The sequence below is a fragment of the Acinonyx jubatus genome, chromosome A2 (genome assembly GCF_027475565.1).
Source record: "Acinonyx jubatus isolate Ajub_Pintada_27869175 chromosome A2, VMU_Ajub_asm_v1.0, whole genome shotgun sequence".
In the NCBI taxonomy this organism is placed as follows: domain Eukaryota; kingdom Metazoa; phylum Chordata; class Mammalia; order Carnivora; family Felidae; genus Acinonyx; species Acinonyx jubatus.
The window spans coordinates 91,313,730-91,326,279 of NC_069383.1; the positions used below are offsets into that span (position 1 = coordinate 91,313,730).

The 12,550-nt window shown below is 44.6% G+C and overlaps 1 protein-coding gene across 16 annotated transcripts in view; it reads right to left on the reverse strand.

The window, feature by feature from the left end:
* NRCAM (neuronal cell adhesion molecule) overlaps nt 1–12,550 on the reverse strand; it is a 283,687-nt gene that overhangs the window by 218,182 nt on the left and 52,955 nt on the right. For all 16 annotated transcript variants that reach the window (XM_053218642.1, XM_027071661.2, XM_053218638.1 and 13 more), the window contains exon 2: nt 6,280–6,438. The gene's annotated coding sequence lies outside the window, so the exon portion shown is untranslated. The remainder of the gene's footprint in view (nt 1–6,279; nt 6,439–12,550) is intronic.

Here is a 12,550-nt window from a genome sequence, read left to right on the forward strand (position 1 = left end):
TTCTTGCTTAAAAAAGACCATACAAACAGCACAAATACTTATGCTATTGATCATGAAGTGCAAGTTCTGTTTCATTTTCCATTTTATAATGGGAACAGTGGGAAATGTTTTTAGAGTTTCAAATCAAAACTATGTATTATTTATTGTGATCTAGGTAGCCGTTATGCAGAAGCTTTTAAAAAGCTGGAAAGCAAAAATGGCTTCACAGGGCATGAATTTGAAATAGATCCCCAGGGGATAACGAATCCAGCTTATATTGTGGGAAAATGCAAAGAGCCATTAATTCATATTATGCTGCCCGGCTATTCTATTGATGACTGCAAAAATAAAGTCTCCAGTCACCATTCTCGTTGAGACATGAGCAGCCAGATATCGGTGCAGAAGCTGGAGTTCAAAAAGTTAATAATAAACCTGAATCCAGAATAATTTCGAAGCGTGCAAACAACAAAAGGCAGTGGAGAGTGAAAATTCAAACGTAGCAACGTCATCTGATTAGAAATCCATTGTCATTGTCCTCCACCGAAACGGTCCACAAATTGCTGATGCAGTCTATGACCTCTGTAGAGGGATTGAATTTAGTATCCAAAGTTGGTGGCTCAGCATTTCCTCTCCCCTTTCTTTTTAAAACCCCACACTACAGAAGGGCACAGGGTAACACATTTTACTGTTAAATATAATTTGAGCCTGCTGGAAGACGGCCCGCTCACAAGTGTCACCCTGGCAACTCACCTATGACTTTGGCTTTCTGATAGGAGTTGTTCCCAACTTTCCTCACCACCCCCCGCCCCCCTGCAGCACCATTCTGTGCTGTAGCCACAGGGTAAAGCGAGGGAGGGCGGTCTTGAATGCCATTTCAAACTCGAACTACTTTTCTAAGTGGCAACTCCAAAGCTCACGGAAACTCTATCCCGTGCTTCATTTTTACATGATAGTGCTTGCAACACTCACTCTGGGTTCTGAGCAGAAAGCAGCCAGCCAATACCGTTGCACTGTGTACCTGGCCCACAGTAAGAGAGTTCAGAAGAAGACCCAACCACGAATCCAAACAACAGTGGTGAAAAGACGTCACGCCCTTCCCTAACCATCATACATACCGTCTTGCACTCACTGTCTTCCGTGGCCCCCATGTCTGTCTGTCCCTGTTCATGCTGTCGTTCTGCCAAGACAGCCGAGCTAGGTGGAGGGCAGACCCGTCAATGTCTCCCTACAACTGTCCCCCACTTCCCAAATGAGGGGCGGTGCCCCAGCTTCCCATATCTGTGATCGACCTTTCCCACTGCCGGTTCCATCGACACCAACTGCCAAGGGTTGCACGTTATGGAGACATCGTGTTACTATGTGTCTTTCACCCAGAGAATACAAGGGAGAGAGAAAAAGAGACACAGAGACAGGCAGAGGCAGAAAGAAGCAGAAAAAAAAAAAAAAGACCAAAACAGGAAGGCTCAGTTCTTGGGTCCTGCACATAATTGAGTGTAAACTCTTTTGTTACTGGTGGCTTTCGGGATGAGTGAATCATGTTCTGTACACGCACTCTGACCACTTACAGCCCACTGCTTTCACAGCAATGACTGACCATTCTGTGAATTTCAGAGAACAATGCCTTGTCCTTGAGACCAGCTACAACTCGCATGCACGTGCCCTCATTCTAAGCTACACCAACTCAGCGTTTCCATAAATTCATTTTCTATACCTAAAACCCATTGGGCGTTGCAATGTATTTGACCAAATCAGAATTATCCCGGGCTGAAAAGAGTTGGTTTGAAAATAATTAATGAGCATCTTTTATTTATTTTTTTTTTTTTTGGTATGAAAGTTGCATTTTCTCTAAAAAGGAGGAAATAAAACTGAGAAAGAAATAGGATGTTTCAGGAAACTGGGCTGGGCGGCCAGTATTTGCACTGTGTGTGAAAATGCCTAATGCCCTGTTACTGAAAGTACCTAGTAGGGAAAAAGTGATGAATGGATGTTGAGGTGATTGTCCTTTTTTTTTTTTTAATTTTTTTTTTAACGTTTATTTATTTTTGGGACAGAGAGAGACAGAGCATGAACGGGGGAGGGGCAGAGAGAGAGGGAGACACAGAATCGGAAGCAGGCTCCAGGCTCTGAGCCATCAGCCCAGAGCCCGACGCGGGGCTCGAACTCACGAACCGCGAGATTGTGACCTGAGCCGAAGTCGGACGCTCAACCGACTGAGCCACCCAGGCGCCCCGGTGATTGTCCTTTTTTAACTAGAATATTTTCTTTTTTTTAAAAAAAAGGCTTCACTCCTAGCATGGAGCACAATTGTGGGGCTTGAACTCATGAACCTGAGATCAGGACTTGGATGCTTAACCCACTGAGGCAGCCAGGCACCCCCTTTTTTAACTAGAATTTAAACATGGGTGGTGGTTTTGATTCTACACTGATCCTTCATGTCAGGAGTGGAACCAGCTTAGACAAAACAAAAACAAAAGCCATGTTAAAACTTTAAAATCACAAAAATTAAAAATAAAACCTTGGGGCTCAGTCGGTTAAGCGTCTGGACTCTTGATTTCAGCTCAGATTATGATCTCACGGTTCATGGGACTGAGCCCCGAGTCGGGCTCTGCGCTGGCAGTGTACACCCTGCTTGGGATTCTCTCTCCCTCTCTCTCTGCCCCTCCCTCATGTGCACACATGCTCTCTCTCCCTCTCTCTTTCAAAACAGGTAGGTAAACATTAAAAAATAAAAGTAAAATAAAACCTTAATCAGAGCCTAAAATAATAAAGCCAAATCTGTTCGTTGAATATAGAGCGATTAGCCAAGGCAAATGCCATCAATGTGAACGGATTTCCTCAGTTCAAGTCTTATTATTTTAAGACATTTAGGTAACCTGACACTACAATAAAGACGTGCAATGAGAGGAAAAAAATGAATCGGTGGAAAGGGCAGCCTGAGTGTGAACAGACCAGGCCTCTGCCTCTGCCTCTTAGCATTAGGTCAGCTGCTTAATTTTGCTTCAAATTCATTTCCTTATGTGTAAAAATGCAAGTGATAGATCAGCTGTTCTTTAAAGCTTCTGGAAAGTCGGTAGAGAAACAGACTAGAAATAGTAAAAAGGGAGCATTTTGTGATCTTCCAACAGGTCTTAAGGGAAAAAGTCAGTAAGCTAATCAAGGCCACAGTAATCAAATAAAATTCACTCAAAATAGTACTATTGTCAGTATTATTTGAATTTAAAATTTTTAGCCATGCCATTCCCTCAAAGAAGGCTCTGAGTAACGTCTGACTCGGGGAGACGTCTCTGAAACAGTGCAGCCTCTGTTATAACAGGCTCACTTAATGACGTTCTGGATGATGCTGGGAAAATCCAAAGGAAGGGACCCTGATGTACCCTGAAGAATGTGGGAAAAATCCTGCTCAGTCCCCCATAAGCCATACTCAAGTCTGCGCAGAGCAATGAAAGTAAGGAACAGACAAGAAACCATGATTTCAACAGAAAAAGAATCATACTTTGAAAAGCAAAGCTTGTTTCTTAGATAATTTCTGTAAATACCGTGAATTAAAGTGGAGAATGGCACTGGCTTATAAATCCTAAATTTTATGGGTTTCTTTTAAATTTATTTTTTATTTATTTTGAGAGAGAGAGAGCATGAGCAGGGTAGGGGCAGAGGGAGAGAGAGAGAATCCCAAGCAGGCCCACTCTGTCAGTGCAGAGCCCGATACAAGGCTTGATCTCACCAACTGTGAGCTCATGCCCTGAGCTGAAATCAGGAGTCGGACTCTTAACTGACTGAGCCACCCAGGCATCCCAAATTTTGGAGTTTTCATTGTTTTTTAAATACTGGTTTCGATTTCCTTTCATCAAACTGACAAAGCCCCCACATTTGTCCCTAGGAAAAAAATCCCCATTTATTCCACTAAGAAGACCAACAAGCAGAGATACAAATGAAATGGTAGGCAATGTCAAAATGAAATGGACTTTGAGAATGCAGCGAGTTGTGTTTTAAGTATCTGAATGAGTAATTTTTTTGCTGAAGGACGGTGGACATATAATGTTCTCCTGGCATCAGATGTACAACATCGTGATGCAACAATTACATACGGTACGAGACGCTCACCAAAATCCGTGTGTTACCATCTCTCACCGTACAACGCCATCACAATATTATTGGCTGTATTCCTTATGCTGTAATTTTCATGATCTATTTATTTTATAACTGGAAGACTGTACCTGTCAATCTCCTTCCCCTAGGTCACCCACCTCCCCACATTCCCCCATCTGGCAACCGCCAATTTATTCTCTGTATCTGTGAGACTCTTTCTGTCTTTTTTATGTTTCTTTGCTCATTCGTTTTGTGTGTTAGAGTCCAAATCTAAGGGAAACCATATGATGTTTGCCATTTTCTGTCCGACTTCTTTTGACAGCTTAAGTACCAAATCAAATTGATAGTTCACAAAAGATTTGTAACGATCGCCTCTAGCTCCCAAATCAATGTTTCTAGCCTGGAACCCTCCCCTAACCACCACACTTAGTAACTTCCAGCTGCCCAGTGGCCTTGTCTGTCTACATGTCCCATGTATACCTCAAAGTCCTTTCCTCCCCAAGAACAGGTCTGCTTCCCTCCCCTAAATTCCTAAAAATGTCACCAGAGTCAGAAACCTGAGAATCCCAGGCCCTAACATTTCTCACTTCCAAGGCCCAAACTATCACCAAATCCAGCACAGTCTAGCTCTTTCAAAGCTCTCTTCCTCTCTGTTCCTCACTGCTTCCTCCCCAATGTCAGCCCTCCCATATCTTTGCCAGGTCAGTGCAAAACAAACCTTTCTTCAATCTTGCTCACCTCCAGCTGTCCCTACACTCTCTCCAAGGCAACATACCTCAAATACCAATGACTGGGGTACCTGGTGGTTCAGTCAAGCAGCTGACTTCAGGTCAGGTCCTGATCTCGTGGTCTGTGGGTTCGAGCCCCACACTGGGCTCTGTGCTGACAGCTCGGAGCCTGGAGCCTGCTTCAGATTCTGTGTCTCTCTTTCTCTCTCTGCCCCTCCCCTGCTTGCACTCTGTCTCTTTCTCTCAAAAATAAGCATTAAAAAATTTTAAATACCAATGAATGCCATCTTTAAAAAGATTTTTTTTTTTGATGTTTATTTATTGTTGAGAGAAAGAAAGACAGAGCACGAACAAGAGAGGGACAGAGAGGGAGAAGGAGACACAGAATCCGAAGCAGGCTCCAGGCTCTGAGCTGTCAGCATGGAGCCCGAAGTGGGGCTCGAACCCATGAATGGCGAGATCATGACCTGAGCTGATGTCGGACGCTTAACCAACTAAGTCACCCAGGCTCCCTCCAATGACTGCCATCTTAAAACCCCTCAGTGCTTACACACACACACACACACACACACACACACACACACACACACCCCTTTCATACCCTGTGGTTCAATAACCCTAACAACTTATTATTCCGCATGCAGATTTCACACCCGCATCCCACTGCTCCTGTCTACAAGACCCTAGGCCACTCCACTAGGCCAACTCCTATTCATCTTTCAAGGGCCACTTCAGGGGTTACCTCCTGTAAGCAGCCTGCTTTTTACACACACAGTCTCTGGCCCCAGGCTGCCTCAGCTTCTGCTGCACTCCTTAATGCAGTCTCAATATACTTTCATCATATTGGAATTGGTTATCTATTCATGTGTCTGTCTCTTGCACATGACAGATATTCCTTGAAGGTAAGGACTCACCACCTCTGCTCCTTGAGATCCTTGCAAAGTTTACGGAACCATATTAAAAATGAATCAAACCATATAAAGAAAAACAGATTGGAGGATATAAGGGTATTTTGGAGGATTCCACATAGTCATTGTCTTTCTTACTTATGCAAATAAATCTTCATGGTTTACAAAGTGCTTTCACTGAAGTTGTTTTGTTTTGTCCTTAAAACATTCCTAAAAGGCAAGGTAAGGCTATTATGAAGGCTCTGAGAGACGCTAAATACGTAAGAAACTCTTTTGAGAAGAGAAATGTTATTGATTTCTCAAGGTGTGCGTGTGTGTGTGTGTGTGTGTGTGTGTTCAAATAAGTCTTCTTAGATCAGAGCCACAACATCAAATAAATTCCTGTTCTGTCAAAATAACCAAGTCATTTCCTTCGTAACTACTGAAAAAGTCTCCTGAAAAAGAAAAACTCTCAATTCTATGCAGAGAGTTTTCAATAACCTGGTCTCTTATTCACTCTTTTCCAAGAAGTAGATTTTGGAAGACAGAACAGCTAATTTAGATTTCTAAAGACAAAGAGAGGACTGATTAACTCTCACCTTCAGAAGATCCACTGGGGCCCACAGTCTCCTGAAAGTTTCCCTGATGTGTGAAAGCTGTCCTTTCCTCAGGATGATGCCAACAGCTGAGAGCAGCTTTGGCCAAAGTCTTCAGCAAACAGGGGTAGTGGGCGCTAAGGAAGAACACCACAAGGATTCCTGAGAAAGAAAAGAAAAGAAAAGAAAAAACATAGAACAGTGTAAATTGTTTTGGGTTAGTTAATTCTATTAAGCTGATATTTCACTCTACCTACCACCTTAACATCGACAAGGGGAACTTAATACATCTTAAATTCCGTGATTCATTTTAACCACACAGTTCTGCACTTAAAACCATCAATGTCTTAAGACTTTAAGCAATTTAATGGCAACAGGCAATGAAAACAGGTAACATAATTCCAATTACATCTTAGTGTAGGATGAAAGCCCGAGTGACCCCTAAACAGCAGGAAACAACTGTGCACACAAATTAGGGGGGGGGAGAGAAGGCACTTGATCTTATTCTATTCTTATACTTCATGAGAACACCATGTGCTTTATAATCACATCGACACACAGGCTGTGGCCAGGAAGAATCTAACACCGACAGAAAAGAGCAAACAATGAAGAATGAAGTATTTGATCAAGGTTGACGATGTCAGAGAAGAACTCAGCAATGCAATTACATTTTAGAGGTGGCTTTGAAGGTGGTAAGAAAAGAAGGCATCTGGGAATAAAGAGAGTTGCTAAACACACTAAGAAAACAAGTGTAAGGTTAAGGTAGAGCTACACATAATGAAGCCTTCGTTAATCGGAAACCAACTAACAGAAGTACTCGACTACTGTGTTTCTTTAATGCCTCACTTTGATGAGAAAGGGTAAAAATCGCAGAAGGGAGCATTCAGAAAACCTCTTTAAACCAGAACTTGGGGGTCAGTGTGTAAGGAGGAGAGCAGAAGCCAAGCGCGCTACACCTGCTCCCAGCACTAATGGTCTGACCTTGGGCTTGCTAAGTGCTTCTCTACCCTGCGGGCACTTTTAACGATACTCGGAGAGCTTGTAGAAAGTATCTCTGGCTTGCCTCACCCAGGCCAAATAAATCTTCGACATGAAATCAGAATCTCAGGTGGGATGGAGCCCGAGCACAGGCATTTTTTCCAAAGAGACAAAGTCTGAGAAGACGGCTCATCTAGCTCTGACATTCTGCCTCGTCCCCATGGTTTGCACCTGATAATTCAAGTTTGCTTAAAATATTACTTTTAATGTTTATTAGTTTTTGAGAGAGAGAGAGAGAGAGAGAGAGAGAGAGAGAGAGAGAGACTGTGAGTAGGGGAGGGGCAGAGAGAAAGAGCCTGAAGCAGCCTCCAGGCTCTGAGCTGTCAGCACAGAGCCCGATGTGGGGCTCGAACTCAGAAACGGCCAAGTCTTGACCTGAACCACCCATGTGCCCCTCAAGTTTGTTTTAAAACAAATACAATTCAGGGGCATCTGGGTAGCTCAGTCAGTTAAGTGTCTGACTCTGCATTTCAGCTCAGATCATGGTCTCCCAGTTTGTGGGGTTGGGTCCAGCATAGGGGCTCTGCACTGACACTGCAGAGCCTGCTTGGGATTCTCTCTCTCCCTCTCTCTCTACCCCTCCCTGCTCGCTCTCTCTCTCTCTCTCTCTCTCTCTCAAAATAAATAAATAAACATTAAAAAATAAAATGAAACAAATACAGTTTAAATTAATAGTATCCAAAGTTTAAGACCCTATAAAATCACATCGTTGCCCAATTTTCAAGAAGGGACTGATGCCCTGAGAAATACGGTGATGTAGGTAGGGTCCAAGCAAAAGAACACCACTAGGACAGAATCAAGTCTTTAGGGGAGGTAAAGTCGGATCCTGAGCTGGGGCTGGACTCGATCTCTCCCAGGCCGGGCCGTATGACCGGGAGACATGGAGTCACATGCTTGACAGGGGATCGAGGCCACGGGCTCTCTGGGCCCCCACTCCTTACAGAACAATAGAGATCAAAGCTAATCCTACTTGCTAAATTACAGTCCTTCATATGAGCTGGACATCGTGCTTCTAAGAAGTGCTTTAATCCAAACAAACTTCTCGGACCTCACTACTGGTACCGGAACAGTTTATTTATAATTTCTAAGTGAGGCAATTGAAGCCCAGCGAGGTCAGGCTCAGCCCCAGGATGGAGGAAGTCGAGAGTTCACAAAGCTAGTCTCTCTCCTAACTGTGGGCCGGCGGGCGGGGAACACAGTGACCCGCAAGCCGCAGGCGAGGCTCCTCCGCTCTGGGTCTACTTAGGTGGCGCTTGCCCCCGCGCATGCGCAGTCGCACCCTGGGCAGTGGCGCCTGAAGCATCCCGCGGGCTTCCTGGTGGTGGCAGAGCTCCTCTGATGAAATCCTACTTCCGCTGTTCCTGCCAGGAGTAACATGGTACGGAAGGATTTCCATTCTCCCTGCACAACACACACACACACACACACACACACACACACACATACACACACACACAACCACACCCACCACACCACACACACACACACACATCTACGCAGACCCACCCACACACACACACACACGACTATACCACACGTGCGCGTGCACACACTCCCGAAGACTTAATGACACTATTTTGAGGGACGTCAGCTTGGGCAACTATCTGAAGAGTCACCACTGAAATCTGCCCTAACTGCCTCAGGCCCTCACGAATATGAGTTTAAAAGCTTACCCGAGGGGTATCTGGACCACCATTTACAATTCACCGAAACGTTACCGAACGTTTAAATATTTTATTTCAGAGGCTGAGGCAAAAATACTACTGTTTCTGACACCTCAGGCATATTCCAATTGTACAGTGGCAGAATTACCTTCAGTTTAATGACAATGCAAAAAGAGGGTTTTCATTAGACACGTCTGGGAAGACATGAAAGAATGATGGTCAAAATACAAGCACAAAATTTTGGGAATTGGAGGGGGCCTCGACGGTCACTGTATCCAACCACCCATCTGCCTATGGCCCGATCCATTTTAAGGGACTCCGTATGGAGACAAACGTCGCTTCCTGTAGCTTTCACTCATTGGTCTCAATGCTGGCCTTTGGAGACATATCCAGATTTGCATTCTGATGTCAACTGCCCAACCACAGCCCGCTGTTCTGAAAAGCAGGGATAAGTTGTGGTTTTAGCAAGGCGGCCGCTGACTGGATACCCCTGAGTATCCCACAGAGGCTGGCGGAGGGCCCATGAAGTGGCTCTGTGCAAGGGTCTCGCCCCAGAAGGGAGACGATGATCAGCCAAGTCCATCAAACTAGCTCTCTCTGGGATCTGGAGAGGACATCAGGTGTCAGAGGAGGACCTCCCAAATATGCAAAGGTAAGCAGAAAGGCCAAAAGAGAAACTGTGAGAGAGAAGAGTCATCCCTGAAGTTGCCTGACCCTGACAGCTTCCCCCTTTCCAGACCCAGGCAGGGAGCTGGGTGGCAAGTCCCTGCTCCTTAGGGCGCCCTGAGTCTCTGTTCTCCACAAGTCCAAATGGGCAGTACGTATGGAATAAAATTATAGCACCTCATTTCCCGACCGTTCTTACCGCGGTTTATCAGCTTGACAATGAAGATCTCCCTTATCGTTCTGTAGGTATTGTTGTCAAGACCAACTAAAGGCTTTATTTTTACCCCATTAATATTGCACCTTTAAAAATGGAGCTCATTATTCCAGCTTGCCAAAAATTCACGACCTCTCAATTCCGCCCCTCCAAAATATTTGTTCTGCCTTTCACCTTCATGCCGCCTGCAAATTAGACAAGCATGCCATCCAGAATGATGTTCATGCTATGATAAGAACACTGAATAAGACACTACTTCACAGAGCAAACAGTGGTATGGAAAACAGCAAAAACCAGACCGGTCAAGAAATAAAAATGAATGTAGTTTAGCGTTGAGGTCATTACTTAAAATTAATAATTCCCAATTCTCCAAATTGACTGCAGATCATCTGTAAGATATAAATAGCTATGTAAACTGACGGGACCACGCAATTCATCTGCTGGATAAAGGTTTTACCATTTCCTTGGTAAAAACCCGCAAAACCCAGAAGGATTAGATTTCAGCATCATTAGAGAAAATTAGGCCATAGTTGTGATAATTGGCAACATGAACTTTGTAGTTAGAATAATTACCTGTGCAGCAGACCAAGAAGTTATGTTTGAGAAACATATTGCAAAACCAGAGCCACGTTAGTTTCATCCTTCCCAGAGGCAATCATGGAAATTAGCAGTCTGTCATTTTAGGTCATCTGGTATACACCTGCCAAAGTGAAATTGTTCTCCAAAGATCTCAACTGCTTTGTCTAATTTAGCTTTCAGGAAGCCTCATGGGATCTCTCCTTAGAGTAAAAAGCCCCACACCGAAGAGCTTTTTAAGTTCTTGTGTCTGCTTTTCTTAGTTTTTCTGTCTGTACCCTTACGGTCAGACTGTCAAGCTCCAGTCTCTCATGGTGGTCAGTGTGCCCTCCTGGAACAACCCAACCCGTCCTCACTGCTCTACCTGGGTACCCCTGGTCGTCCCAGGACTGACTGTGTAAATAAGACTGGAAATCTTCAAAGGGAGGGCTCCTTGGGCCTGTCTACAAAGCAAACACACGAGTGTGTGTGTAGATTTCCTGCCATCTCTGTTGAAGACGCAGAGGCCTTCTTGCCTTGCTTCTTTTTTCTCAGCTGTGTCGAATTGTGACACTGTTCTTTCAACAATTACCATCTGATCCACTGGGGTCAAGGTACTGCCCTGCAAGCCACAAGAAACACAAAGACAACTAAGCAGCTTCTGCTCAAAGACAGGCAGAGATGAGAGATAATAATACCATCTTGGGCCGTATGGCATTTTGTGGTTTAGTTTTCACAAAAGTAATCTAACTTGACGCGGAAAAATAGGTATTTTTCTTGCCATCTTATGGATAAAAATAAAGGTTGAGCAAGGTTGGGCAAGTTATCGATCATTCATTACAGCTAGTGAGCAGCAAAGCCAGGACTTCACAGAGACGAGCTTTGGGATTCCTAGTCTGTGTTACTCGCACAACCTCACAGGTGCATTCATTGTTCACGCAGATCGAATGACTACCCACCAACATACATTGAAAGCTTACTCCATACTGGGTACTTTGGACATGTATTCGATCCATATATTCAATAACAACTTTCCGAGGTGGGCATTTTAGTGTCCCACCTAATAGGAGGGAAAAATGAGAACGAGGCACAGAATGAGAACTCATAGCCCAGCGTCGCATGGCTAGTGGGTGGCAAAGAGTAATAAACACCAAGAGAGCAGTGCCACCCGGAAGAAATGTGGAGGAAGTCACTGGATCTGTTGCTAGGAAGGACGCTGAGAAAGTTTTGGAACGTTTTCTAGCGTTTCCAGAACAGTGAGACTTTTCTTCTCTTGTGAGTCCTGTGAGAAGACACTGGCATGGGAGACGAGAAAAAGATGGCAGTTCCAAGAAAAGAAGGAAACGTGGCGCTTCCCTTTCCCTCTGCTGTGGCCACGGGCACAGCCCGACCAGAGTCACCTGATGGGACAGAGAACTGCCAACCCGTGAATACCATTCGCCACTTTCATGCCTGCGATGTATATTTTCTATTATTTTAAAGTCTTTGGACAGATCACGTTGGTTAAGCAAAGCAGAGAGAAGAGACCCTTGGCATTCGTGGCCTCATGTGTGTGGTGGTGATCTTACAGTGACCGCCTGGGAGGCTCATGGGATGTGACTTAGCAGTTTGCCGGGACACCAGTTTGAAACACGCAAACTCGCTAGCTGCTCCGTACTCACACCTCAGTGCAGTTTCCTTATTCTGAGCCTGATTTCAGGTTTGAAAGGAGGGAGCCAGGAAGAAAGGATGTGCCCTCCAGTATTCAGTGAGAAGCTTTCATGGCCCACAGGAGGGCCTAAGAGGTTCCTACACAAACTCGTTAATCCTACAATAATTCCACAGTGTGGCCATTATTATACAGATTTTCTACGTGGGCACACTGAGGCACAGAAAAGTCCAGTGATGCATCCCGAAGTCAGAGCTTGTCCATGTCCGAGGATTTGACATGCGGTCTGCCTAACCTGGGATTATCCTAACATGGGATTTGAATGTGGTCTGCCTAACTCTGTGCTATGGCATCCCTCTTCTATTTCTGCTGATGTCATTGAACAAGCAAACAAATACACAAAAACTTTGTGAGGAGGGGAAGACACTAGCCGAGACATAAAACCTCAGTTAATGTTGGAAAGCCAGTTAACTTCAGACATGAGGGCAG